We start from the raw sequence: 27,259 nt of genomic DNA on the forward strand, positions 1-27,259 counted from the left end.
TTCAAGCTTCGAACTGAAAAATGAAACATTCGGCGGTCAACACCCAATCACTAATTAACTAAGTGGTGACCTGCTGACCATGAACACGTGAATAAAATTGTAGAGGTTAATTATACGGAATCTTACCGCAAAAAAAATAAAAAACTAATTCAAATTAGGGGTGGGTTCAAAAACGAAAACCGAAAATCGAACCGAACCGAAATCGAAAAAACCAAATCAAATTGAAAAAATCGAACCGAACCGAATTAATTAAATTAATATATATTTATTTATTTAATTATTTGTTTTGGGTATTATTTTTTAAACCCAATTTGTAAGCCCAATGTGTTGCCCAAAATCAGAAATTCCAAATGCAACGCTACTTTTCCATTAACTACAAGGAAGAAGTCGTATAAAAAAGCAAGACCTAAAATAGTGATAACAAAATGGTGCTAACTCCTGACACAGTACTGTTAGTTCCTTATTCTTGTTTAATTTGGCTTCTTGCTTCAAGTATTTGTATGCTTATTCAATACTTCATTGCTTATTGTTATATGCAGTGATCAGGTATTGGTTTTGATCAAGTGTTTTCCCATTTGATATTACTTCTTCCGACTAAATAGTAAATTACATTACTAAATGACCGATAATACATACAAAGAGAGCATAATCGATATATGACCCTCGTTGGTTCAAAGTGGGTTATAGTATGATAATGCTCTCATTGTACATACTATCGTGATAAAATAATCAGCACATGTTCACCAACATACACCAGCTCTTTATATTATTCATGGTTAAGAGTTCAGGTGTGAAGAAAATGGTAAAAAATTTTACTTTTCTAAAAAGAAATCTATTTACAATTAAACTTTAAACACAAAATGTTAAAAAAAACCTTTATGTTATAATTCTAGTTGAACTTTAAATATTTATTTTCATTTTCTTTGATTCTAGTTGGAATATTTATGTTATGATTATGTTGGAGATGTTAAAATTTAAGACTTCAATTTTTTTCATTTTTTGAAAAAAAAAAAAACCGAAACCGAACTGGAAAAAACTAAAAAAAAAAATGAAGAACCAAAATTTCGGTGATTTCGGTTTTGGAAAAAAACCAAACCGATTTGAACCGAACCCAGCCCTAATTGAAATTATGTGTTGCACACAGTGATATCGAAGAAGAATAATTTCTATTTAACTGAAATTAAATCCGAATAAATGATTCATAAAATTACAGATTTTCAATCAAATGCGGAATATACACAACAATTTTATTTCTGATTTGAATATAACCAACTAAATCCCAAGTTGTATCAGTATCAATGGATCCAACATGGTGACCATCTGCCCCTCAAGTATTCATATCTGCAAACCCCCGTCTAAAGAAAAATTCATCCAGAAATTAATCACTGAGTATGCAAGGTTGGCATGCATATTCACGTTTTATCGTGGCCATGATGATAGGAATTAAAAAAACACGAAAATAGGAATGATGTACCTTTACTTAGATTTCAGGGTTCTAAAACCTGTTGCTGAGATTTGAGAAACATAGGAAATGTGTTTCATGATTTCAATTTAGATTTGCATAAGAGTTCAGAAACACATACATCCCTTCTTTTCATTCCGCGCCTAGGCTTGCAACACCAAAATAGCACCAGATCTTTGCAATGTGCAGGGAATATACTGAAAAAACTTAAACCACAATCAATCATCATCTATCTAAACAAAATCAGAACCCAAACCCCTAAATATATAATAATAATAATGATTCTAGTAGAAATTCCAATCCATTACAACAAAACACAGAGCTAAAACAACAAAACACAGAATACCAGGTATTGCTGGATGTAGATATCCAAAACAGTGGCACCCATCTATTGATCTAATTACGTATCCATTCCCTATCCATGGCATACAAAGTTTGTACTCCCTGTTTACATGTTATAAAAGATTTAGTAGACCAGCAATCAAAATTAACAACCCTAATTGTTGTATACGCTAAGCTCTCCAACTGAAAATGTTTAATTAAATTTTCCAACTTAAAACCCTAAATTAAATCCTACAAATTGAAATAGCAGAAACAGAATTAGAGAGAAGGAAGAAATCAATGACCTTCGAGTTGTTGAAAGCTCAGATAGGTGTTTCTTTTCATCCAGCCCTAAAATTAACCCAGCCTGTGTATAGAAAAATTGAACAAATTTAGACATTTATATGTATGTATATTCCAGTAAAAAGAATGAAATGCATTGAACCCTAAATTGCAAAACTACATCAGACTGATTAAAGAAGAGAAACAGAGAGGGAGAGGGAGTGGGACGGAGAGAAAACCCTAAAAACAGAACCCTCTGGCAACCTAATAAAAAATCAAGCCAACAAATTCCATTCCAATTTTGACAAAACAAATCGAAAAAGAATAATGAAAACCTGAATGAATTACGGAGGAACCGATGGGTTTATGCATAAGCAATGTGATAAAACCCAGAAACACAAAACCTAATATGTAACAGCTACAAAAACCCAAATAAATAAATAAAACACTCAAATTTCAAACGAAGATGTCATAGATGGAGGAAGAGAGAAGCGATGGAGGGGGAGAGATACTAACTCAACCCTACTATCTTTCTGCAGCCAACACACTGATTCCCTCAACCCTACCCCCAAATCTTGTACCCAATCAACTCTCTTTCTGTCCCCCTAATCGTGCACCCGCCGTCACCTTCTCTCTGCAACCAACCCCCTCTCCTCTCTTCCCCATATCACACCCCCACCTGTGAGGGCACTGACAGCAGACTACCTCCCTAGAAACCGGCCCTAAAAACCCATACCCATACCTCCCTTACTCGTTCCCTTTAACCCTCGCATAAAATCCTCCCATCTCTCTGTCTCTGCAAATCGCAGAAAACAAACCCTAAACCAAATCCCTAAAATCCCACCTCAATCCTCCCACACTTCTCTTGGACACTCCCTATCTCTCTCTGCAATTCGTAAAACAAATCTCCTAAATCCTATCACGGACACCCGCATCTCTCTACAAATCGCACAAACAAAACCCCAAACCTAATCCTTGAAATCCTACCCAAACCTAATCCCTGAAACCCTTTCTCTCGGACATCCCATACCACAGAAAATGTATCTGAACTTTAGTTTATAAAATCGCAGGCCGCCTTCTCTCTTCCTACCTATTAACAATTCACCAGTAAGATTATCTCAATAAAAACTTATATTAGCAAATCCAGTGAAGAATGATGTGAAACTGAAGCTGTAATGAAAGCTTATTTTGAGAGAGAATGAAAAGCCATCTTTCTACAGCTTGAAACCAAAATTTAAGTAAATGGCCTTGTAACTAAGGTTATTGAACATGATTAACTATCCGCAACCCTCAACCTTGTAACCTGAATCAAGCTGGTTTCACACATACCAATAGAAAACCAAAATATCAATGTTTGGGGAAGTTACCTTATTTGAAATACCACTAAAAAACAGAGTATACGTTTAGGCAAATATTGTTTAAATACGCAAACATAATTCATGATATGTGCCAAAAAGAAAATACCTCTCGATTAGATTTCTTTTGTTCACGAACTTTCTCCCTGACAAACTCCTGAGATAGAACCAAAAAAGAAAATAAGTCACAACTGATGCAAGTAGAGGGGAATGAGGCAGAGAAAAGTATGAATTTATGAGTACACCACTCCTGTTTTAGGTTCCCAACTTATAAGGATGCTAACTTCATCGTATAGGACTATTGTTAAACTCATTTCTTTCCGAAATTAAATTAAGAAAAAAGTTCGACACTGGCATGCCACAACACAATGTTACATAAAGTAATCTTACCATCACAACCAAATTGACACAAAACTTCTAACAGTCCTTTTGAAAGTGAAAATCAAGCAAATACTCATTTTCCGAAAAAGAAAAAACCCAACAAAAATAAACAAAAAGTAGAAGTACCTAAGTTCCCAATAGTCCAATCCATCAGGAAAATACAAACTTGCACATGTTTGAGTAAAAGGACCATAAGAAAGAAGCAGGGGATGCAAAATTTTGAGAATGGGTCTAATAATACTCATCAAGTACAGATAATCAAAGTTAAAAGGAGGTAATAAAGGTATTGAAAAAAGAAGAATATATTCTACAAGTGAATGAAACAAAATATGGTGAAACTGGAATGGAAACACTTCAGGAGGCCAGAGGAAGAGGGACAATACTATAGCAAATAAATTGATAATGCTTGTGCTCTCCTCTGTTCTTTCCCAAGTTGATCCTACAAACAAAAGCACAGACAAAACTTAAAAAACGATGCCAATCAATGAAAGCTAAATTATACCCATCCTGAATCTTTTATAAAACAAGGCACCAAGAAAATTTCAACAGCAAATATTTCATACGATAAAGAAAACGATGAAATAAATTTCAACATAGGCTTGTTTTAGACATTAACATCTTACTTTGAAATTTCTCCCATGGTTCGTTGACAGTCATTGTAGAGTAAACATTAGGTGGACAACTCTTTGACTACGCCATTAGACAACTACAAAAGCTTACTTTCCATAAGCTTGTAACTTACAAATTCCAAACTACATGTATCATTTGTGTGCCCTCAGCTTTCATTCTGTAGGTTGGGATGAAGAATGATCTCAAAGCTTGGATATCCGAGTGCAGAATTTGTCAACAGAACAAATATGAAACTATCTCACCACCTGGGTTATTACAACCCCTTCCAATACCACAGCAAGCATGGACAGATATAAGCATGGATTTCATTTGTGGCATTCCCTCATGGAAAGGGAAATCTGTAATTTTGGTGGTAGTGGATAGGCTATCAAAGTATGCACACTTTATAGCTTTGGGACATCCTTACACTGCTAGCATGGTAGCCCAAGAATTTGTGGAAAATATCTTTAAGCTACATGGCATGCCTCAGACCATTGTTAGTGACAGGGACACTATTTTTCTCAGTGCTTTCTGGAAGGAGTATTTTAACCTGCAAGGTTCAAAATTGTGCTTGAGCTCAGGGTACCATCCTCAAAGTGATGGCCAAACAGAAGTTGTCAACAGGTGCCTAGAGACTTGTCTGTAGTGCTTTACTAGTTCTTAACCCAAGAAGTGGCTCCAATGGCTCATATGGGCTGAATTGAGCTATAACACCTCCTTTCACATTGCCTCCAAGTTCACTCCCTTTGAAATCGTGTATGGTTTCCCTCCTCCACACATTTCTTTTTATGAAATTGGTACGGAAAAACTGGAGAGTGTGGAACAAGGCATGATTGCTCAGGATAAAATGTTGAAAATGCTTAGAACTAACTTGGCCATCGCGTAGAATAGGATGAAGGTGCAAGCAGACAAACACAGGAGTGAGAGAACCTTTGAGGTGGGAGATTTGGTTTATTTGAAGCTCATTCCCTATCAACTACAATCACTAGCAACTCATGCACATCATAAACTGCACCCTAAGTTCTATGGGCCTTTTGAGGTGTTGGAGAAGGTTGGTGAGGTGGCCTACAAGTTAAAGCTTCCTAAGGCCTCCAAGATACACCCAGTTTTCCATGTTAGTTGCTTAAAGAAACACATTGGTCCTGATGTTAATCCGGTCTCATTGTTGCCATTGGTGACTGATGATGGTTTACAGGTCCAAGAACCTATGGCAGTGCTGCAAAGAAGGATGTATAAGAAGAATAATGCGGCTGGGGTGCAATTGCTGATTCATTGGAAGGACAAGGATGTTGAAGAATCAACTTGGGGAGGACTATGATGAATTCACTGCAAGATTTTCATATTTTAAGTTTTAGTTGCAACCTTGAGGACAAGGTTTAAGTGAAGGATGGGGCAATGTTATAGCTATGATTATCTTAATCACAAGCTTAGTTTTTAAATAAGTATTTTGGATTAGTCATGCCAGCTGGCTTGTAGTGTTTGGGAAACAATATATGTAACCAATTAAAGCAAAATACCTGAAGCTCGGTGAGATTCAAGCTTCGAACTGAAAAATGAAACATTTGGCGGTCAACACCCAATCACTAATTAACTAAGTGGTGACCTGCTGACCATGAACACGTGAATAAAATTGTAAAGGTTAATTATACGGAATCTTACCGCAAAAAAAATAAAAAACTAATTGAAATTAGGGGTGGGTTCAAAAACGAAAACCGAAAACCGAACCGAACCGAAATCGAAAAAACCGAATCAAATTGAAAAAATCGAACCGAACCGAATTAATTAAATTAATATATTTTTTTTTATATTTAATTATTTGTTTTGGGTATTATTTTTTAAACCCAATTTGTAAGCCCAATGTGTTGCCCAAAATCAGAAATTCCAAATGCATCGCTTCTTTTCCTATAACTACAAGGAAGAAGTCGTATAAAAAAGCAAGACCTAAAATAGTGATAACAAAATGGTGCTAAATCCTGACACAGTACTGTTAGTTCCTGATTCTTGTTTAATATGGCTTCTTGCTTCAAGTATTTGTATGCTTATTCAATACTTCATTGCTTATTGTTATATGCAGTGATCAGGTATTGGTTTTGATCAAGTGTTTTCCCATTTGATATTACTTCTGCCGACTAAATAGTAAATTACATTACTAAATGACCGATAATACATACAAAGAGAGCATAATCGATATATGACCCTCGTTGGTTCAAAGTGGGTTATAGTATGATAATGCTCTCATGTACGTACTATCGTGATAAAATAATCAGCACATGTTCACCAACATACACCAGCTCTTTATATTATTCATGGTTAAGAGTTCAGGTGTGAAGAAAATGGTAGAAAATTTTACTTTTCTAAAAAGAAATCTATTTACAATTAAACTTTAAACACAAAATGTTAAAAAAAATCTTTATGTTATAATTCTAGTTGAACTTTAAATATTTATTTTCATTTTCTTTGATTCTAGTTGGAATATTTATGTTATGATTATGTTGGAGATGTTAAAATTTAAGACTTCAATTTTTTTCATTTTTTGAAAACAAAAAAAAAAAAAACCGAAACCGAACCGGAAAAAACTGAAAAAAAGAACCGAACCGAAATTTCGGTGATTTCGGTTTTGGAAAAAAACCAAACCGATTTGAACCGAACCCAACCCTAATTGAAATTATGTGTTGCGCACAATGATATCGAAGAAGAATAATTTCTATTTAATTGAAATTAAATTCGAATAAATGATTCATAAAATTACAGATTTTCAATCAAATGCGGAATATACACAACAATTTTATTTCTGATTTGAATATAACCAACTACATCCCAAGTTGCATCAGTATCAATGGATCCAACATGGTGACCATCTGCCCCTCAAGTATTCATATCTGCAAACCCTCGTCTAAAGAAAAATTCGTCCAGAAATTAATCACCGAGTATGCAAGGTTGGCATGCATATTCACGTTTAATCGTGGCCATGATGATAGGAATTAAAAAAAAACACGAAAATAGGAATGATGTACCTTTACTTAGATTTCAGGGTTCTAAAACCTGTTGCTGAGATTTGAGAAACATAGGAAATGTGTTTCATGATTTCAAATTAGATTTGCATAAGAGTTTAGAAACGCATACATCCCTTCTTTTCATTCCTCCAAACGCTAAACGCTAAACCCTAAAGCCTAGGCTTTCAACACCAAAACACCCAAATAGTACCAGAACTTTGCAATGTGCGGGGAATATACTAAAAAAACTTAAACCACAATCAAGCATCATCTATCTAAACAAAATCAGAACCCAAACCACATACAAAATCTCTAAATATATAATAATAATAATAATAATAATAATAATAATAATAATAATAATAATAATAATTCTAGTAGAAATTCCAATCCATTACAACAGCACACAGAATACCAGGTATTGCTGGATGTAGATATCCAAAACAGCGGCACCCATCAATTGATCTAATTACGTATCCATTCCCTATCCATGGCATACAAAATATGTACTCCCTTCTGTTTACATGTTATAAAACATTTAGTAGACCAACAATCAAAATTAACAACCCTAATTGTTGTATACACAAAGATCTCCAACTGAAAATGTTTAATTAAATTTTCCAACTTAAAACCCTAAATTAAATCCTACAAATTGAAATAGCAGAAACAGAATTAGAGAGAAGGAAGAAATCATTGACCTTGGAGTTGTTGAGAGCTCTGATGGGTGTTTCTTTTCATCCAGCCCTAAAAACAGAACCCACAATTGTAATATAAGATCCAATCATAGGTCACGAATCAAATTAACCCGGCCTGTGTATAGAAAAATTGAACAAATTTAGACATTTATATGTATGTATATTCCAGTAAAAAAGAATGAAATGCACTGAACCCTAAATTGCAAAACTACGTCAGACTGATTGAAGAAGAGAAACAAAGAGGGAGAGGGAGTGGGACGGAGAGAAAGCCCTAAAAACAGAACCCTCTGGCAACCTAATACAAAATCAAGCCAACAAATTCCATTTCAATTTTGACAAAACAAATCGAAAAAGAATAATGAAAACCTGAATGAATTACAGAGGAACTGATGGGTTTATGCATCAGCAACGTGATAAAACCCAGAAACACAAAACCTAATATGTATCAGCTACAAAAACCCAAATAAATAAATAAAACACTCAAATTTCTATGTAAAAGCGAACATATTTTGACCCCAAAACGAAGATGTCATAGATGGAGGAAGAGAGAAGCGACAGAGAGGGAGAGATACTAACTCAACCCCACCATCTCTCTGCAGCCAAGACACTTATTCCCTCAACCCTACCCTCAAATCTTGTACCCAATCAACTCTCTTTTTGTCCCCCTAATCGTGCACCCGCCGTCACCTTCTCTCTGCAACCAACCCCCTCTCCTCTCTTCCCCATATCACACCCCCACCCTGTGAGGGCACTGACAGCAGACCACCTGATAAGATCCAATTCTCAATTCCCTTAATCAACCTGCAAGTAGCACAAGGAAGCTATGGAAGAAGAGGGAAGGAGAGATGAAGGAGCAGAGCTCCAACTATTTTTGTATTTAATTTCTTTCTTTGTAAATTATGTTCTGCCAGAATGAGCTGGGCTCCTTTTATACACTCTATTTCTTAAAATGCCAGCTGGCATATTTAACAATTCTTAACAATTCAATTAAAGCATAAACCTCAATTACATTTTGGGTTCATAACAATATTCCCCCCTTGAAAATTAGCCTTGTCCTCAAGGCTTAAAAATGGAATTGTGGAAGTCCTCCCAATTAGCTGCTATCCTCAAAGCAACAAGAAGTTGAATCTGCATAAGGCACTCATTGGCAGATTCCTCCCAACCTTCTTCAAGTCAAGCTCCTGAACTTCCTTAATCAACTTAAGGCAAATCCCAATAGATAGGGAGAAGATTGATAAATTCTCTTTCTGAAAAACTAGCATCTTCACTATGCAAACAGAGAGACCTACAAGCTGCCAACCTTACAAATAGGTCCTTGTCCTGTACCAATTTGATCAAAGCACAGTAAACTGGCATTTTTGTGTCCTTTTTAATATCAGAAACCCATTGTCCCAATATCAGTGCAACCTCCCAGGGGGTGATACGCATATTTAGATGATCAATATGAACCAAGAATTCTAAGCATGGTAGTGAACCAACCAAAACAGATGACTGCAAAGGTGTAATACTGTCATTATCTTCAGCAACAAGATTAGCATTGTTTTGTAACAGAACTTCCACTGCATCTTAGTGACCATGACCAACATCCTAAATTAAGGGACTTCCAGCATCTCGTGGTGAATTAACATAAGCATCTTGGGGTTCAAACACCTCAGTCCTTTTGTCAACCAACTCTGCCAATTCTATGTTCCCATAAATCCTACATGTAAAAAGCAGAGATCCCCATATAACCACATCAGGTTGAGTAGGAATATCTCTGATGAACTTTTCAGCCACATTTAACAGATTAGCATGGCTAAGAAGATCCACAATGCATCCATAGTGTTCAATACGAGGATTGAGCTTATGATTTTCAAGATCCATGCTATGTATCCATTTATCAATGAATCGGAGCAACCATGACAACCCTCAAAGAAATGATTCAGTAATGCATTCCCTCTGTAACAAGCTATGAATGTGTCCTGCATAAAGCGCACCTGAAATAGCTCTATGTAGTAATAATCGAACCGGTTGTGCTTGAGAAATCTGAGCCGTTGCTTTTATCTCCTCTGTCTCCCTTAATTGTTTTTTTTTTTTGAAAGCATGTCAACAAAACTTTGACAGCAAGATTTTAACCATATTTTTCTGACCTCATCACCAGTATTGCATAGCAATCTTATTCAGAGGACCATCCCAGCATAAGAATCACTATCAATTGGATATGGAAGAACTGGAGATTGTCCTAATTGCAACATAGAGACAACAATCAACAGTGCTTGTGAAAATGCTTTATTCACTTCAACTTTTGATGGTTGGACCCCTTCCAATCTCAGGGCAAGCTTGGTCATAGTGTATGCAACAACTGTCCCAAGGAAAAAGTCACCAGTGAGAAGCAAGGATCTCAAGTTCCCAGATGCCACGGATCCTTGAAAAATGGTAGGAGGAGAGAAAACAATTCCAGATGCAGCATGATGTGTGGCATAAGTTCCATCAGCAAGAATAGTAGGTCTTTTAAAAGGCACGGTCATGGAGTTTACTTGCTGAACCTTTTGTGAAGAATCATTACTTTCTTCTTCTGAAACCGAGAGAAAAGGCAATTCACTTAGGCACCGTTTAATTGATGCAGTTCTACCCTTAAATTCAGGAAGTGACGTGCAACATGCTCCAAAAATCCAAAGGCCGGAAGAACAAACCTGTGATGCTCAGATTTGGTAGAAAGTGTCTAATAGCTTTGTTATTATAGGTACATGTCACATTTGAGGGAGTTGGGCTCCTTTTATACACTCTACTTCTTAAAATGCCAGCTAGCATATTTAACAATTCTTAACAATTCAATTAAAGCATAAACCTCAATTACATTTTGAGTTCATAACACCACCTCCCTAGAAACCGGCCCTAAAAACCCATACCTCCCTGAAACCCTTTCTCTCGGACATCCCATACCACAGAAAATGCATCTGAACTTTAGTTTATAAAATCGCAGGCCGCCTTCTCTCTTCCTACCTTTTAACAATTCACCAGTAAGATTATATCAATAAAAACTTATATTAGCAAATCCAGTGAAGAATGATGTGAAACTGAAGCTGTAATGAAAGCTTATTTTGAGAGAGAATGAAAAGCCATCTTTCTACAGCTTGAAACCAAAATTTAAGTGAATGGCCTTGTAACTAAGGTTATTGAACATGATTAACTATCCGCAATATGACAACTATCCGCAACCCTCAACCTTGTAACCTGAATCAAGCTGGTTTCACACATACCAATAGAAAACCAGAATATCAATGTTTGGGGAAGTTACCTTATTTGAAATACCACTAAAAACAGAGTATACTTTTAGGCAAATATTGTTTAAACACCCAACCATAATTCATGATATGTGCCAAAAAGAAAATACCTCTCAATTAGATCTCTTTTGTTCACGAACTTTCTCCCTGACAAACTCCTGAGTTAGAACCAAAAAAGAAAATAAGTCAAAACGGATGCAAGTAGAGGGGAATGAGGCAGAGAAAAGTAGGAATTTATGAGTACACCACTCCTATTTTAGGATCCCAACTTATAAGGATGCTAACTTCATCATATAGGACTACCGTGAAACTCATTTCTTTAAAAAGGTCGTACCCAGTGCACAAGGCTCCCGCTTTACGCAGGGTCTGGGAGAGGTAAATGTCGGCTAGCCTTACCCCCATTTATGGAGAGGTTGCTCCCAAGTCTCGAACCCGAGACCTACCGCTCATGGGCGAAGGCACTTGCCATCGCACCAAATGCGACCTCTGTTAAACTCATTTCTTTCCGAAATTAAATTAAGAAAAAAGTTCGACACTGGCATGCCACAACACAATGTTACAAAAAGTAATCTTACCATCACAACCAAATTGACGCAAACTTCTAACAGTCCTTTTGAAAGCAAAAATCAAGCAATTAATCAAATACTCATTTTCCGAAAAAGAAAAAACCCAACAAAAATATATAAAAAGTAAAAGTACCTAAGTTCCCAATAGTCCAATCCATCAGAAAAATACAAACTTGCACATGTTTGAGTATAAGGACCATAAGAAAGAAGCAGGGGATGCAAAATTTTGAGAATGGGTCTAATAATACTCATCAAGTAAAGATAATCAAAGTTAAAAGGAGGTAATAAAGGTATAGAAAAAAGAAGAATATATTCTACAAATGAATGAAACAAAAGATGGTGACACTGGAATGGAAACACTTCAGGAGGCCAGAGGAAGAGGGACAATACTATAGCAAATAAATTGATAATGCTTGTGCCCTCCTCTGTTCTTTCCCAAGTTGATCCTACAAACAAAAGCACATACAAAACTTAATAAACGATGCTAATCAATGAAAGCTAAATTATCCCCATCCTGAATCTTTTATAAAACAAAGCACCAAGAAAATTTCAACAACAAATATTTCATACGATAAACAAAACAATGAAATAAATTTCAACATAGGCTTGTTTCAGACATTAACATCTTACTTTGAAATTTCTCCCATGGTTCGTTGACAGTCATTGTAGAGTAAACATTAGGTGGACTACTCTTTGACTACGTCATTAGACAACTACAAAAGCTTACTTTCCATAAGCTTGTAACTTACAAATTCCAAACTACATGTATCATTTGTGTGTCCCCAGCTTTCATTCTGTAATCACGTTTACGATTGAAACATTAACCAAATCCAAAAAAACAAAAATGTGACGCTCTCTCTCTCTGTGGCCTTCTTATAACACAAAAATATCCCTAATTAGAGCATGCCACACACCAACACATTGCTATTTTAGAAGTATTTTTCTTAGTGGCAAGTATTATACTCTCATTTGGCCAAGAGGATATGAAATTGGTTGAGTATACTGTTCTAGCCATTTGGATCAATAAGCTCAAGTTTGTATTGTACAAAACCATAAGTACTCAGACATATGAAATCCAATCTTTCACTTTACAAATAACATATGGGTAAATTAGCTCTGAAGAAACGGAAAGAAATAGAAAGCTTTAGAACACAAATATACCTGAGGTGCTGAAATATGAGCTGAGGAAATGTTTTCTTCTTATTTTGAGGGAAGAAAAATGCAGCTCTAAATTTGGACCCATTTTCTTAACCCTTGGTTCCTATAACCCATAAATAATTTTAGTGTCATTCAAAATCACAAATACCCCAGATGAATTGAAAAACTGCAGAGATTAGTTTCATGCATACATAATGAAGCAAAAAGCCATAGTTAATCTAAAAAGAGGGTTTCGTTAATCTAAAAAGAGGCATACACATGCTACCAATCCTCTAAATGTTCTCTGCACGATGTTCTGCTTTAAAACTAAGGTCGTGATTCAAGCCATGCCTGACATTGTCCCCATCAAGAATGTACAACAGCTTCTCCTGCGGTACAAACTCCCACTCAAAGCACACGCCACTGTGCTCTTCCCTGAACAAACAAAATAAATTATACGCAAGTAATGAGCAACTTTCTTTCGGCACATAGTCTAAGTTCATACTTAACCTTTAGCATCATTCAATCATATACTACCAGTATGTTGACCCAGGTATGATTCTAATTTACATCTGTTCTTATAAAAAAGTTTATACACATAAATTTCAATATGTCTGCTTACAATTTTTAAAGGGATTAGTGGGGATAAGATTAGGGATACCCTTTAGACATCAACCCCTTCTTAATCCTTCAATTGTAATCTAGTCCTTCATATTAAGCATGGCCTAAATGCTTAACAATCAGGGATAACTTGTATGGAAATGAACTGACAATGAAGTTGGGTTTTTGTCTTTTGGGTGATCTCATTATGCAAACATAAACTGGAGGATAGGTAGCTAATGCTATTTATGCTTCGTTCACTTTTTAGTATCTATTTGTACAGAACGAAGTTCTTACCTCAAAGTTTGCCTCATATGTGACAGCTTTCTCCATGTATGCACCATTGAAAGTTGAACCACTGAAATAAGATTCCCTCATATCCGCTCATGTTAAATTGGCTAGATCTTCTGCATCAGTCAGTTTACATTGATGTGAAAATGCAGATACTAATGACAAAATTAGTCTTGTTCTTTTCAAACCAAATACATTAGCTTTAGCAGGTCGTTCATTATGGAGGGTAGCAGACAAATGCAACAAAGAAAAACAACAATTTGCAGAAAGAAAAAAATTAACAAAATAAAAAAATTTAAGGAAAAAAAAAATTGGTGTTTTTTTTCTCATGTGAGGGACCATAACAGCATTTGATTCAACCAAGGGTTTTTCTCTAAGCTAAAAGTTCGGACTTCCACTTTTCAACTGAGGATGAAATAACAGAGAAAACACACAAAATAAAAGGCCTAATTCCAAATTATTTAAGGGAAAATAAAAATAATTAATTTGACTCAAACTGAAGAAAAAAAGTTCAAATTAAGAAAATCCTAGTAAGTGGAAAAGGATATGGTGAGTGACTATTTACCTTGAAAACTCACATAGTTTGGAATGGATCATCAACAATCTCTGGAGTCATTGAGTGTCAGCATCAGCTTCACATCCAACGGCAGGAAGTAAATCTATATTCTTGTGTAAAAGAGTGTGCTCATCTGGGTTAGCAAGAGTGGGGCATTGAGTCTGCCAATCGAAAACCTTAACCTCCGACTCCCTGTAAGCTGTAGGTACAACATTCTCTGGAAGTTCTATTGGGCACCCTTCCCTTGTGAAGTCTGCTCCATGGCCATCCCATTCACCGGACACATTCCTGGCAAATTCGGACCACGCTCGAACACATAAAAGAGAAATTGAATTACAGCAGCACGTCAAATATATTAACTTATAGATTCTAGACTTCAAATAGTTAACATAACAAATACAAATTCAACCATCATCTCTCTTATCCATTGCCTTTTCTACTATAAATGAAACCGGATATTAAATAACTGACCGTTTTAGATTGGCAGATTGCAATTTCTTTCGAAATTAGTCATAAAAGTTAATACATTTCATCACTCCATTTCTGACTTATCCTCTTATCAACTGTTGTGCACCCTAATCCAAAGAATGGAATTTTACCCGCCAAATATCAAACTGGATATCTAATAATTGGAAATTTTCCATTGGATATCTAATAAATTTCAATTACTCATTTTCTATACAACCCCAAATCCAAATACCGTATGTTGCTCCAAATATCAATGCAAAGATGCAAACTTTTTTACGCTACAACAACAACCATACAATTTTAATAAAACCCACAAAAACCAAGTAAATAAGCAGATTTTTGGCAAAAGTGCTTAAAATACACTCACCAGAAGCAAAAGTGGAAATTGAAGCCATTGCTGCGGTCCTCCTCCTGGAGCTGCAGTTTAACATCTGACACAGCGGTGTTGGCGGAGGAAGTGGCAGCGCTCTGGACAATCTGACCTCTCTGGCGGCAGTTGTGAGGCAGTTGGAATCTATAGACCTCGGTTGATCTGTTGCTGTTTTTTTTTTCATTGGATCTCCCATTTGGTCTCACTGTTGTTATATCTGTTTTTGTTCTTCCTTGTCAATCAGGATCTGCACCCGTGAAAACCCACAAAGACATTAGAAATGGAACCCTCTGCATATCTTATGAAAATAACGTTGAGCCTTGAGGTGTCCTCGCAACCCTAAGGTAAGGCGCAGTTGGAGTTTTCGACTACATGAGGTGTCCTTGCAACCTTCTCCGGATCTCTGTGTACGAAGCTGACAAATCCACACAACTCATTTTAAATCATATGATTCTTATTAGCCATTCTACTCACCTTCTTAACACAAACCACGAGTTAAGATCTCCCTCTTTTTAACGACTAGATATCCAAGTTCTTGAACTTCGAAAACAAAAATCCAAAGAGTATCTCGACTCCAAATAAGGTAGCTTTTCTACTGTGCATGTAGCTAGCCCAAAAAATGAGGGAAACCCAACCCCACCCCCCCCAAAAAAAAACCTCCCACAACAAAGTACAACTATAAGAAAAGCTTTATGAGGGGTCACTCTAAAATTGATCTTAAAATTAACTAGTCAGTCATTCCAAAAATTGTTGTGACAATGTTGCATTTAAAATTGTCTAACAATATAACATTATTTTGGGCAAATATTTTGTATAAATTATAAGTTCAAACAAAAGACATTATACAGCTTCTTCCTTACTATTTTAGGTGTATACTCCATTGTTGAAAATTCTATTATGCTCATCATAATTCTTGCCAATCCACCAAGCAATTGGGTTAAATTACCCTTGACCAAAAAAATGAAGGTCCATCGATGCCAAATTGGGCAGGCAATTGGTGGGCTCCAAGAAGCTCGTTGAACTACCATTGCAGCCCGTTGGCAATAAGTAACGACGGGCTTGATGTCAAGTAACAGAAGGCTGGCCCCAACCCCGTGCACCAAAGCGAACGAAACAGCTCCAATTTAGGAGCCCCACGGCTATTGGATTTTCAACAATTTGTTGATCTAGACCATTAAATTTCAAACGATACAACAACAACAAAGCCTTTTCCCACAAAGTGAGGTCGGCTATGTGAATCCTAGAACGCCATTGCGCTCGGTTTTGTGTCATGTCCTCCGTAAGATCCAAGTACTCTAAGTCTTTTCTTAGGGTCTCTTCCAAAGTTTTCCTAGGTCTTCCTTACCCCTTCGGCCCTGAACCTCTGTCCCGTAGTCACATCTTTGAACTGGAGCTTCAGTAGGCCTTCTTTGCACATGTCCAACCCACTCATTCCTAATCTTATCCTTTCTCATGAGCCCACACCTCTAACGAAGTATCCTCATCTCCGCTACACCCATTTTGTGTACGTGTTGATGCTTCACCGCCCAACATTCTGTGCCATACAGTATCGCCGACCTTATTGCCGTCCTATAAAATTTTCCCTTGAGCTTCAGTGGCATACGACGGTCACACAACACGCCGGATGCACTCTTCCACTTCATCCATCCCGCTTGTATTCTATATATTCTATCTTTGATCGGCTTAGGCGAAGACCTTTAGATTCCAACACTTCTCTCCAAAGGTTAAGCTTCGCATTTACCCCTTCCTGAGTTTCATCTATCAACTCTATATCGTCTGCGAAAAGCATACACCAAGGAATAACATCTTGAATATGTCGTGTTAACTCATCCATTACCAATGCAAAAAGGTAAGGACTTAAGGATTGTTGATGCACAAAATCAGTGAGGACTTTGGTACAACAGAAAGTATTCAGTTTGTGACTTTCGCTAGATTGTTCCGATCATTAGTGTGGATAAGTATGTAAAAGGATAGAGACAGGAAAGCAAACACAATATGTACTTGGTTCACCCAGATTGGCTACGTCCACGGAGTAGAGGAGTTCTCATTAATTGTGAAGGGTTTACACAAGTACATAGGTTCAAGCTCTCCTTTAGTGGGTATAAGTGAATGATTTAGTACAAATGGCATTAGGAAATATTTTGGAAGAATGATCTCCTTTTATAGAAGAGAGTTTCTAGCCTTGTTCTGACATTGACACGTGTCGTGTTATGATTGGCTTCCGATGTTGACACGTGTCGCGTTATGATTGGCTTCTGATGTCGACACGTGTCGCTCTGTGATTGGCCTTCTGGTTGGAGGGGAAGCTCCTCCGTTGGGGATTTGCAAGATCCAAGCCGCTGAGTAATCCCGAAACTTCTAAGTACCGAAGTGTGGTATCCTCTTCACTTGCCTTATCTGTTTCATAGGTATATGTGGCATCTTTTCTGGAAGTACTCTTCCTCCGTCCAAGGGTGGTATCTTTAACTGGTGGAGATGCACAAGGTAATGTATCAATTTCACTTGAAGCTTACTTATAGTTTCAGGCTTGGTCAAGTGCGATACAAACCATGTAGTAGGAGTCCCCCAAGTCGCCGAGATAGGGGATCTGCTGAAAGAGGTGACAGACAAGGTAAGCAATCAGAGCTCCAAGCAATCAGTCCCATATCAGAAGTTTGATTTCGAGTTCTGGCTGATTGTTCTCATTCTTCTTATCTTGCAGGCAGCATGAAAGATAAAGAGAAGAAAATGAGAAGAGATGATATGAGATACTTTTGCTTTTGAAGAAGTAACTTTCCACAGGCTTATTCTTGAACTGGGCTGGAGGATTTTCTGGTTACCTCCAGAGTATAAGGCCGACTGAAGAATTTAAGGGTCAAAACAAGTCCATCAAAGCTAGAGTACATTCGACCCTGCTGATATGGGATACTTTTGCTGTTGACAAAGTAGTGGAAGTATCGGCACGTGTTCTGTTACGCTTGTCTCCACATACTTTTTTGTATCATTCTCACTTGCCCTATCTGTTCCTCAAGCAGATGTGGTATCTTCTCTGGAAGCATAAGATGTTGAAGATGAGTACTCGAGAGCAATGCCAGGTAAGTAATCAGGTAAAGGGTTCCAGGCAGTCAGTTCCTGACTGGAAGCTTGATTCCAAGTGCTGACTGATTGCTCTCTTTCTCCTTGTCTTGCAGGTAAGAACAAGGCCAAAGGAAAAGACAGGGAAAAAGCATGATATGGGATACTCTTGCTTTTAACCCTGATAATATGAGATATTTTTACTCTGGTGTAGCTTGTTTGCAGAGGTATTATCGGGGGAAAGAAAGTTGGGTATTTCGAGAGGCTTCGTTGGGAGTGCCCTCTCAGATATGAGGAAGGGTTGAACATTTTTGCAGGTCTCCCTGTCCGTTGAGGATGGAGGTCGACATATATAGCAGTTTCTCTAACAACAAGTAGTAATGCTATTCCTTTACCCTTCTTGGTCATAACACTGTAGTGGGAGCTGCCAGCTTCACATGTTTTAACTCTGTCAGAGCACTTTGAAAAAATGGTCTGTGGTATCTGGAAAGCTGATGTTGCGTGTGAAGATTACAGACAAGCTTTATCCAAGGAGATTTGGCTCTCGAAGTTGAGAAAGAGATGCCTCTTCGGTTTTCAAACAAGCGATCCTATCGGGGATCTGGCTCTCGAGATTCAGAAAACGGCGCCTCTTCGATTTTTGAGAAAGCAATCCTGCTGGGAGTCTGGCTCTTGAAATTCAGAGAGCGATGTCTCTTCGATTTTTGAGAAAGTAATCATGTTGGGAGCCTGGCTCTCGAGATTTGGAGGGCGGCCTCTTCGATTTTGGAGCAAGCAATCTTGTTGGGAGTGTTTTCTCGAATGTGAGTAAAGATTGAGCATTTTTGCTAGTCTACCTTGCCACGGAGCACAGAGGTTGACACACAGGGACTTTCCAATTATCCAACAGTGGTGCTGTTCCTTTACCCTTGTGGGTAATAATATGGTAGCTAAACCTTCAAAATTTATGTGTCTAAACTTTGTTAGTGTTGTTTCTTTGTTATTCTTTTACCCTTCTTGGTCATAGTGATGTAGTGGGAGCTGCAAGCTTCACGTGTCTAAACTTTGTTAGAAATCTTTGGCAAAGTTATCTGTGGTACCCATAAGCTGATGTTGCGTGTGGAAAGTGGATGATTGAACAGTAAGATTCACGTGCTTTCTACTTCACCAGAAATCTTCGATAGATTGCCCGTAATTTTCGCAAAGCTGAGTGTGCATGTGACAGGTGCTGACAAGGCTAAGAAAGCAAGTGCCTCTTCGATTTCTGAGATCGGCCCTCGTGGTCTCTAAGCAGCCCAACTTTTGAGAAAGCAAGCGCCTCTTCGATTTTTGAGATCGGCCCTCGTGGTCTTTGAGCAGTCCAGCTTTTGAGAAAGTAAACACCTATTCGATCTTTGAGATCGGCCCTCGTGGTCTCTGAGCAGCCCAGCTTTTGAGAAAGCAAACGCCTCTTCGATTTCTAAAGCTCCGTCGAGTGCAGATTTTTATAGAGACTGGCATTAAGTTCCAAAGCACACTTGAATCTCCACCAGTAGAAGCTCCCTTCTTGCACTTCTAAGATCTTGATTTGTCCGACCTCTTTTCTCTTCAACACCTTTGAAAATGTCTGGCCTTTCCGACCGTCGTTTTGACTTGAACCTTGGTGAAGAGGCAGCCGCGCCTTCTCTGGACAACATATGGCGCCCATCCTTCTTATCCCCTACTGGTCCTCTTACCATTGGGGATTCCGTGATGAAGAATGATATGACCGCTGCGGTGGTGGCCAGGAACATTCTCACTCCCAAAGATAACAGACTTCTTCCCAAACGGTCTGATGAGTTGGCTGTTAAGGATTCTTTGGCTCTCAGTGTTTAGTGTGCAGGTTCTGTGTCGAATATGGCCCAACACCTATTTGCTCGAACCCGCCAAGTTGAATTATTGGCGGCTGAAGTGATAAGTCTCAAGCAGGAGATTAGAGGGCTCATGCATGAGAATAAACAGTTGCATAGGCTCGCACATGACTATGCTACAAACATGAAGAGGAAACTTGACTAGATGAAGGAATCTGATGGTCAGATTTTACTTGATCATCAAAAGTTTGTGGGTTTGTTCCAAAGGCATTTATTGCCTTCGTCTTCTGGAGCTGTATCGCGTAATGAAGCTCCAAATGATCAGCTTCTGATGCCTCTTCCTTCTAGGATTCTGTCCAATACTGAGATTCCGAGTGATCACCCTCCGGTGCCTTCTCTTTTTGGGGCTCTACCGACTACTGAGACTTCTCCTAAGCAACATTTGTGAAGGCCCCCTCTTGTTTGTTTATTTTGACTTATGTATATGTACATATTTGTAACTTATTGGAGATATCAATAAATAAGTTTTGCTTCATTTCAACGTATTGTGTTAAATACAGCAAAGCCTTATTCACTAAGTTCTTTGAATTTTTCTTTTGTTGAAGCTTGTATGTTGAAGCTTTGTGAGTGAAGCATGTAGGTTGAGGTAGTGTTCCCTTAATTTCTCGAGTGAGGAAAACTTCTCGATTTGAGACTTGAAAAATCCAAGTCACTGAGTGGGGTCGGCTATATGAATCTTAGAACGCCATTGTGCTCGGTCCTGTGTCATGTCCTCCGTTAGATCCAAGTACTATAAGTCTTTTCGTAGAGTCTCTTCCAAAGTTTTCCTAGGTCTTCCTCTACCCCTTCGACCCTGAACCTCTATCCCATAGTTACATCTTCTAACCGGAGCGTCAGTATGCCTTATTTACACATGTCTAAACCACCGTAACCGATTTTCTCTTAGCTTTCCTACAAATTCGGCTACTCCTACTTTACCTTGGATATCCTCATTCCTAATCTTATCCTTTCTCGTGTGCCCACACATCCAACGAAGCATCCTTATCTCCGCTACACCCATTTTGTGTACGTGTTGATGCTTCACCGCCCAACATTCTGTGCCATACAGCATCGCCGGCCTTATTGCCGTCTTTTAAATTTTTCCCTTGAGCTTCAGTGGCATACGGCAGTCACACAACATGCTGGATGCACTCTTCCACTTCATCCATCCAGCTTGTATTCTATGGTTGAAATCTCCATCTAATTCTCCGTTCTTTTGCAAGATAGATCCTAGGTAGCCAAAGCAGTCGCTCTTTGGTATTTCCTGATCTCCGATCCTCACCCTTAACTCATTTTGGCCTCCATTTGCACTGAACTTGCACTCTATATATTCTGTCTTTGATCGCCTTAGTCGAAGACCTTTAGATTCCAACACTTCTCTCCAAAGGTTAAGCTTCACATTTACCCATTCCTGAGTTTCATCTATCAACACTATATTGTCTGTGAAAAGCATACACCAAGGAATATCATCTTGAATATGTCCTGTTAACTCATCCATTACCAACGCAAAAAGGTAAGGACTTAAGAATGAGCCTTGATGTAATCCTATAGTTATGGGGAAGCTTTCGGTTTGGTTTTTACGGCAGTCTTTGCTCCTTCATACATATCCTTTATAGCTTGGATATATGCTACTCGTACTCCTTTCTTCTCCAAAATCCTCCAGAGAATGTCTCTTGGGACCCTATCATACGCTTTTTCCAAATCTATAAAGACCATGTGTAAATCATTTTTCCCCTTTCTATATCTTTCCATCAATCTTTGTAAGAGATAGATTGCCTCCATGGTTGAACGCCCTGGCATGAACTTGAATTGGTTGTCCAAAACCCGTGTCTCTTGCCTCAATCTATGCTCAATGACTCTCTTCCAGAGCTTCATTGTATAACTCATTAGCTTAATACCCCTATAGTTCATGCAATTTTGTATGTCGCCCTTATTCTTGTAGATAGGCACCAAAGTGCTTTTTTGCCACTCATTTGGCATCTTCTTCGTTTTCAAAATCCTATTGAAAAGGTCAGTGAGCCATGTTATACCTGTCTCTCCCAAGACTTTCCACACTTCGATCAGTATATCATCTGGGCCTACTGCTTTTCTATGCTTCATCTTCTTCTAAGCTACAACCACTTCTTCCTTCCTAATTCGACGATAAAAGGAGTAGTTTATACACTCTTTTGAGTTACTCAACTCCCCTAAAGAAGTACTCCTTTCATGTTCTTCATTGAAAAGATTATGAAAATTACCTCTCCATCTGTCTTTGACCGCGTTCTCTGTAGAAAGAACCTTTCCATCATCATCCTTGATGTACCTCACTTGGTTTAGGTCCCTTGTCTTCTTTTTCCTTGCTCTAGCTGGTTTATAAATATCCAACTCTCATTCTTTGGTATCTAGTCGCTTATACATATCGTCATAAGCCACTAACTTAGCTTCTTTCACAGCTTTCTTTGTCTCTTGCTTCGCTTTTCTATACCTTTCACCATTTTCATCGGTCTTATCCTTGTATAAGGCTTTACAACATTCCTTCTTAGCCTTCCCCTTTGTTTGTACCTCATCATTCCACCACCAAGATTTCTTTTGGTGTGGAGCAAAGCCCTTGGACTCTTCTAATACCTATTTTGCTACTTTTCGGATACAACTAGCCATGGAATCCCACCTTTGGCTAGCTTCCCCCTCTCTATCCCACACACATTGGGTGATTACTTTCTCTTTGAAAATGGCTTGTTTTTTTCCTTTTAGATTCCACCATCTAGTCTTTGGGCACTTCCAAGTCTTGTTCTTTTTTCTCACTCTTTTGATATGTACATCCATCACCAACAAGCGATGTTGATTAGCCAAGCTCTCTCCCGGTATAACTTTGCAATCCTTACAAGTTATACGATCCCCTTTCCTCATTAGAAGAAAATCTATTTGTGTTTTTGACGACCCACTCTTGTAGGTGATCACATGTTCTTCTCTCTTCTTAAAAAATGTGTTGGCTAAGAAGAGATCATATGCCATTGCAAAATCCAAGATAGCTTCCCCATCCTCGTTTCTCTTCCCAAAACCATGGCCACCATGAAAACCTCCATAGTTGCCTGTCTCCTTGCCCACGTGTCCATTTAAATCTCCTCCTATAAATAACTTCTCCGTCTGAGCAATTCCTTGCACCAAGTCTCCAAGGTCTTCCCAAAATTTCTCCTTCGAACTCGTATCCAACCCTACTTGAGGTGCGTACGCACTAATCACATTGATGAGTTCTTGTCCTATTACAATCTTGATTGCCATGATTCTATCTCCTACCCTCTTGACATCTACAACATCTTGTGTCAAGGTCTTGTCCACGATGATGCCAACACCGTTTCTCGTTCTATTTGTGCCCGAATACCAAAGTTTAAACCCTGAGTTTTCTAGATCCTTTGCCTTAAGACCAACCCACTTAGTTTCTTGTAGGCACATAATATTTATCCTCTCCTCACCATAACTTCCACTACTTCCATAGATTTTCCCGTTAGGGTTCCTATATTCCACGTTCCTAAACGCATTCTACTCTCTTGAACTCTACCCTTCTGTCCTAACTTCTTCAACCTCCCCCATCTAATAGGATTAAAGTACTTCTTTTGTGTGTCTTGTGTAAAGTTGATAGGAGCATATGCTCCCAAACAACTTTGAGTGGAGTCATTCAAAAAGAAGTTTCTATAGCCCTCTTGCTCATTTAACACTGCATCCGGGTGCCGATGGAAATACAGCAACCCTTACTCACTTATCACGGTGCTCGGGCCACACAGCGCGCCACTTACGGGTGACGCCCTAGCTTTAGCGCGATTTCGTTCTAGATTCATTTTCATAAGGATTCGACGTAACCTATGAGTGTCGGCTGTCGACTACCTGACGCCCTCCCCCTCCTCCTTTATCCGGGCTTGGGACTGGCAATGTAAGATAAACTTACACAAGCGGAGTTTTTCAATTTGTCAAATAAACTAAAATTTTAAGCAATTTGTCATACCAACTTTCTGAAATCATCAATTTATCATCTCATCCTAACTCTGTTAAGTTTTCTATTCAAAGTGAGTCATGTGCGAGGCACATAACTTGTGTTCAGCGTTATTTCTATCATTTTAACACCTCACTTCCTTTTATGCATTCGATTAAAATAATTATAGGGTTTCTAAAGCCTCAAAAAGAGACTGATATACAATACATGGTTTGAGAGTTTTCGTTCAAAAATGAGAACGACGACGCTTGTGTGTGTTTCGAATTGAAGATAGCTTAAGAATAGAGTCACTGCAAACCCTTCAATCTATATGATAAAGTTGGATGAAATTATTTATTATGGCTGTCTACGACAATGAGAAATTTGATTCTTCTAGTTGTAGATAGTCCCGTTTTCTATGTTTATTTGCATTCTTATTTGATGGAATGGCGTTTTACCATGAGATTGAATGGTATCTTATTTTGTTGTTTGATTAGTTTGAACTAGAAAATTTGCCCGCACTTTGTTGCGGGTTTTGAAACCATTATCTACAACAGGCATGAATAATTTTCATAGAAAGTAACTAAAAAGACGGTCTAGCACCTAAGAACCAATGAAGTGAAACTTTGCTTGCTATATATGGATATACATGCTACAAGGAACCATTCATATTCAGTTCCAACGACAATATCGCTTTTCTTGAGTCCCTTTTGTGGCTTTGGACCGACACTTACATATAAAAGATTACAAAACATTGTTTTATTTACCCGAAGAAAAATGCAAAATATTGTTTTACTTAGTTACCTTTCAGAAATTAGAACGACATAGTACAAAATGCTAATCCTATGGTCTAAAGCTAACTGAGTTTTTTAGTGTAAAATCCTTAATTTCACTTCATTTGGATTGATCACAGTTCATGACTTGTTAAACTTGATATTTCCTCGTACATTTTGGGAACTTGACAACTTAAAGAAGTGCTCATAAAAGCAAATTACACAATATCTACTAAAAACTTAGAGAAGGGTCTCAATTAGTCAACAAACAGGTGCCTCACACTTAAATATTAAAGACCAAAGAGAGAAAACCAAGCCAAACTCTTCAAAATTCATTGGCACACATGCTTCATTGGCTCAATTGAATGTATAATGCATACTTGGATGTAACAGTTCGAACAATTGTTAGAGATTGAAATAAGCCTCCAAACTTGAAAAAAATTTGAAACCTTAAGAAAGTAGAACCTGTTTTTCTTCATATTTGTGCTGTTTCAATTAGCTTATCTTGATTCATTAGTTCTAAAGGAAGTTCTAATCACTACAAAAACAGCTTAATAACAGTTGATTATCTCTAAAGCAAAAGGGAAAACATAGAAATACTTTCTGTACTCAAAATCCCAAATGTGTACCGCATGGTTGTAATCTACCCTGATTTCAAAATTTAAAATTCGACACAAAAATGAAATTTGGAATGATTAGCAGGGAAATAAGAGAGAGAAGTGTGAGCAAATATACCCATGAGGCCTTCGGATTCAAGTTCGGAGCTGGAAGCGACAGAGGTTGCAAACCCAGAGCATGGAAGAAGCGGGAAGGATTTTCCTCTGTGCTGCCTCATGCACGTGTCTTCTACTATTTATCCAAGCATTGACTGTGTCAAATATTGGTAGTGGTAATCTTAAAACTGATATAATCATATAGAAATATTTTTGTTCAATCTTTCAGGATCTTAGCAACATTTCTTTTGTTTCATGACTTCTCAACAAAAGATGTGGCATCATCAATATTTGTGATGTTAATTTTGAATCATGTCTCTATTTTAGATTGAGAGAGAGAGAGAGAGAGAGAGAGAGAGAGAGAGCATGATTTAAGCGGGAACTATCTCAAGCAATTTTCCTATCTAGCAAATGGTTAAGACAGAAAAATCAATCTTCGATATAGAAAACATCTTGAGCTTATAAAAACCACCAAATCAAAGTTATGTTTTTTTATGTGCTTGTTTGCAACATGGCATATTTATTGCTTTCCAGGGTATAAATGGTTATCAAGCAAAATGAAAAAGAAGTTAAAGACTTCCAACAATGGAGAGCATACCACCATCATATGTGATCAAGGGCAACACTATAAAAGCATGCTTGAATTAGAGAGATGAGACTGGTGGTTAGTGGCATATTTTGATTAGCATTACCTCCAAGATAAGTCGACCTCTCTGATCATATGGGAATCTGCAACGCATGGATTTCCTGTAGATATCTTTTGCATCATTATAGTCATTATCAAAAAGGTAAACAAGATCACATGTTTTAGGACAACATACAGAACACACGTATACACACCCTAATTGCAAACTCTGCAATGAAAGGACCAAAATAAAATAAAAACTTTAGTTAAACTAAAACAATTACAAAATCCAAAATTCAATTCTTTCTTTTTTTGCAAACTATTCAATGAAAATGACCAAAATAAAATAAAAACTTTAGTTAAACTAAAACAATTAGAAAATGCAAAATTCAATTCTTTCTTTTTTCTTGTGTCAAAATTAAATTATACTAACAAACCTTCATAAATGCATCAATTTCTGGATCTAGCTATAAAATCCAATGTTTCTCTTCCAGTCAGCTCTGGAAAATGATTATCTGTTCGGTGGATTTATGCCCCGAAATTCGAACACCAGAGTTTCCTGAAAGCAAAAAATACTGAAATCAGACAGTCACACGCAGCATCTGAGCACACATACAAAACCCCCCAAATTACAACATAAAAGCAATTGTAGGCTCACTAGAAAAGTTTTTTTTTTTTTTTTTGTGGAAATGCTAATAGATTCATTTTCCAATCCTCAAATCTATTTCCCCACAAAACCAAAAACAAAAGGTTAGTTTGCTCCCCTCCGAAGCAAAGGGAATGGAAGAATGGAAGAGCAAAACTGCCCTGCAGCCCTTCAATCTCAGCCGCATGATCCTAACCCTAGATAGATATTTCTGTCATTTTAGCACTCTAAGGGCCAGCCTTATTTGAGGATTCTATGAAAGCTCATCAAACACATGATGGGCGGCCCAAAACAAAGTAACCCAACCCC

General features: G+C 37.7%; 1 long non-coding RNA gene across 22 annotated transcripts; it reads right to left on the bottom strand.

Moving 5' to 3' along the window:
• Positions 1 to 1,147: 1,147 nt before the first annotated feature.
• LOC114819485 (uncharacterized) lies at positions 1,148 to 27,139 on the bottom strand. Of its 22 annotated transcripts, none has more exons than XR_011572758.1 (12): positions 26,742 to 27,139; positions 26,372 to 26,426; positions 25,702 to 25,834; positions 15,347 to 15,596; positions 14,521 to 14,818; positions 13,962 to 14,071; positions 13,342 to 13,499; positions 13,089 to 13,188; positions 3,530 to 4,240; positions 2,089 to 2,150; positions 1,475 to 1,659; positions 1,148 to 1,355 (listed from the first exon to the last, which is right to left on the bottom strand). It is a non-coding gene; the product is annotated as an uncharacterized lncRNA (long non-coding RNA). The 22 variants fall into 22 exon arrangements; XR_011572744.1 differs by lacking the exons at positions 1,148 to 1,355; positions 1,475 to 1,659; positions 2,089 to 2,150; positions 3,530 to 4,240 and adding exons at positions 7,839 to 7,919; positions 8,102 to 8,213; positions 11,472 to 11,519; positions 12,318 to 12,373; XR_011572746.1 differs by lacking the exons at positions 1,148 to 1,355; positions 1,475 to 1,659; positions 2,089 to 2,150; positions 3,530 to 4,240 and adding exons at positions 7,839 to 7,919; positions 8,102 to 8,147; positions 11,472 to 11,519; positions 12,318 to 12,373 and having other exon boundaries at positions 26,742 to 27,138.
• Between the last annotated feature and the right edge of the window lie 120 nt (positions 27,140 to 27,259).

The sequence above is a fragment of the Malus domestica genome, chromosome 11, assembly GCF_042453785.1.
Source record: "Malus domestica chromosome 11, GDT2T_hap1".
NCBI lineage: Eukaryota > Viridiplantae > Streptophyta > Magnoliopsida > Rosales > Rosaceae > Malus > Malus domestica.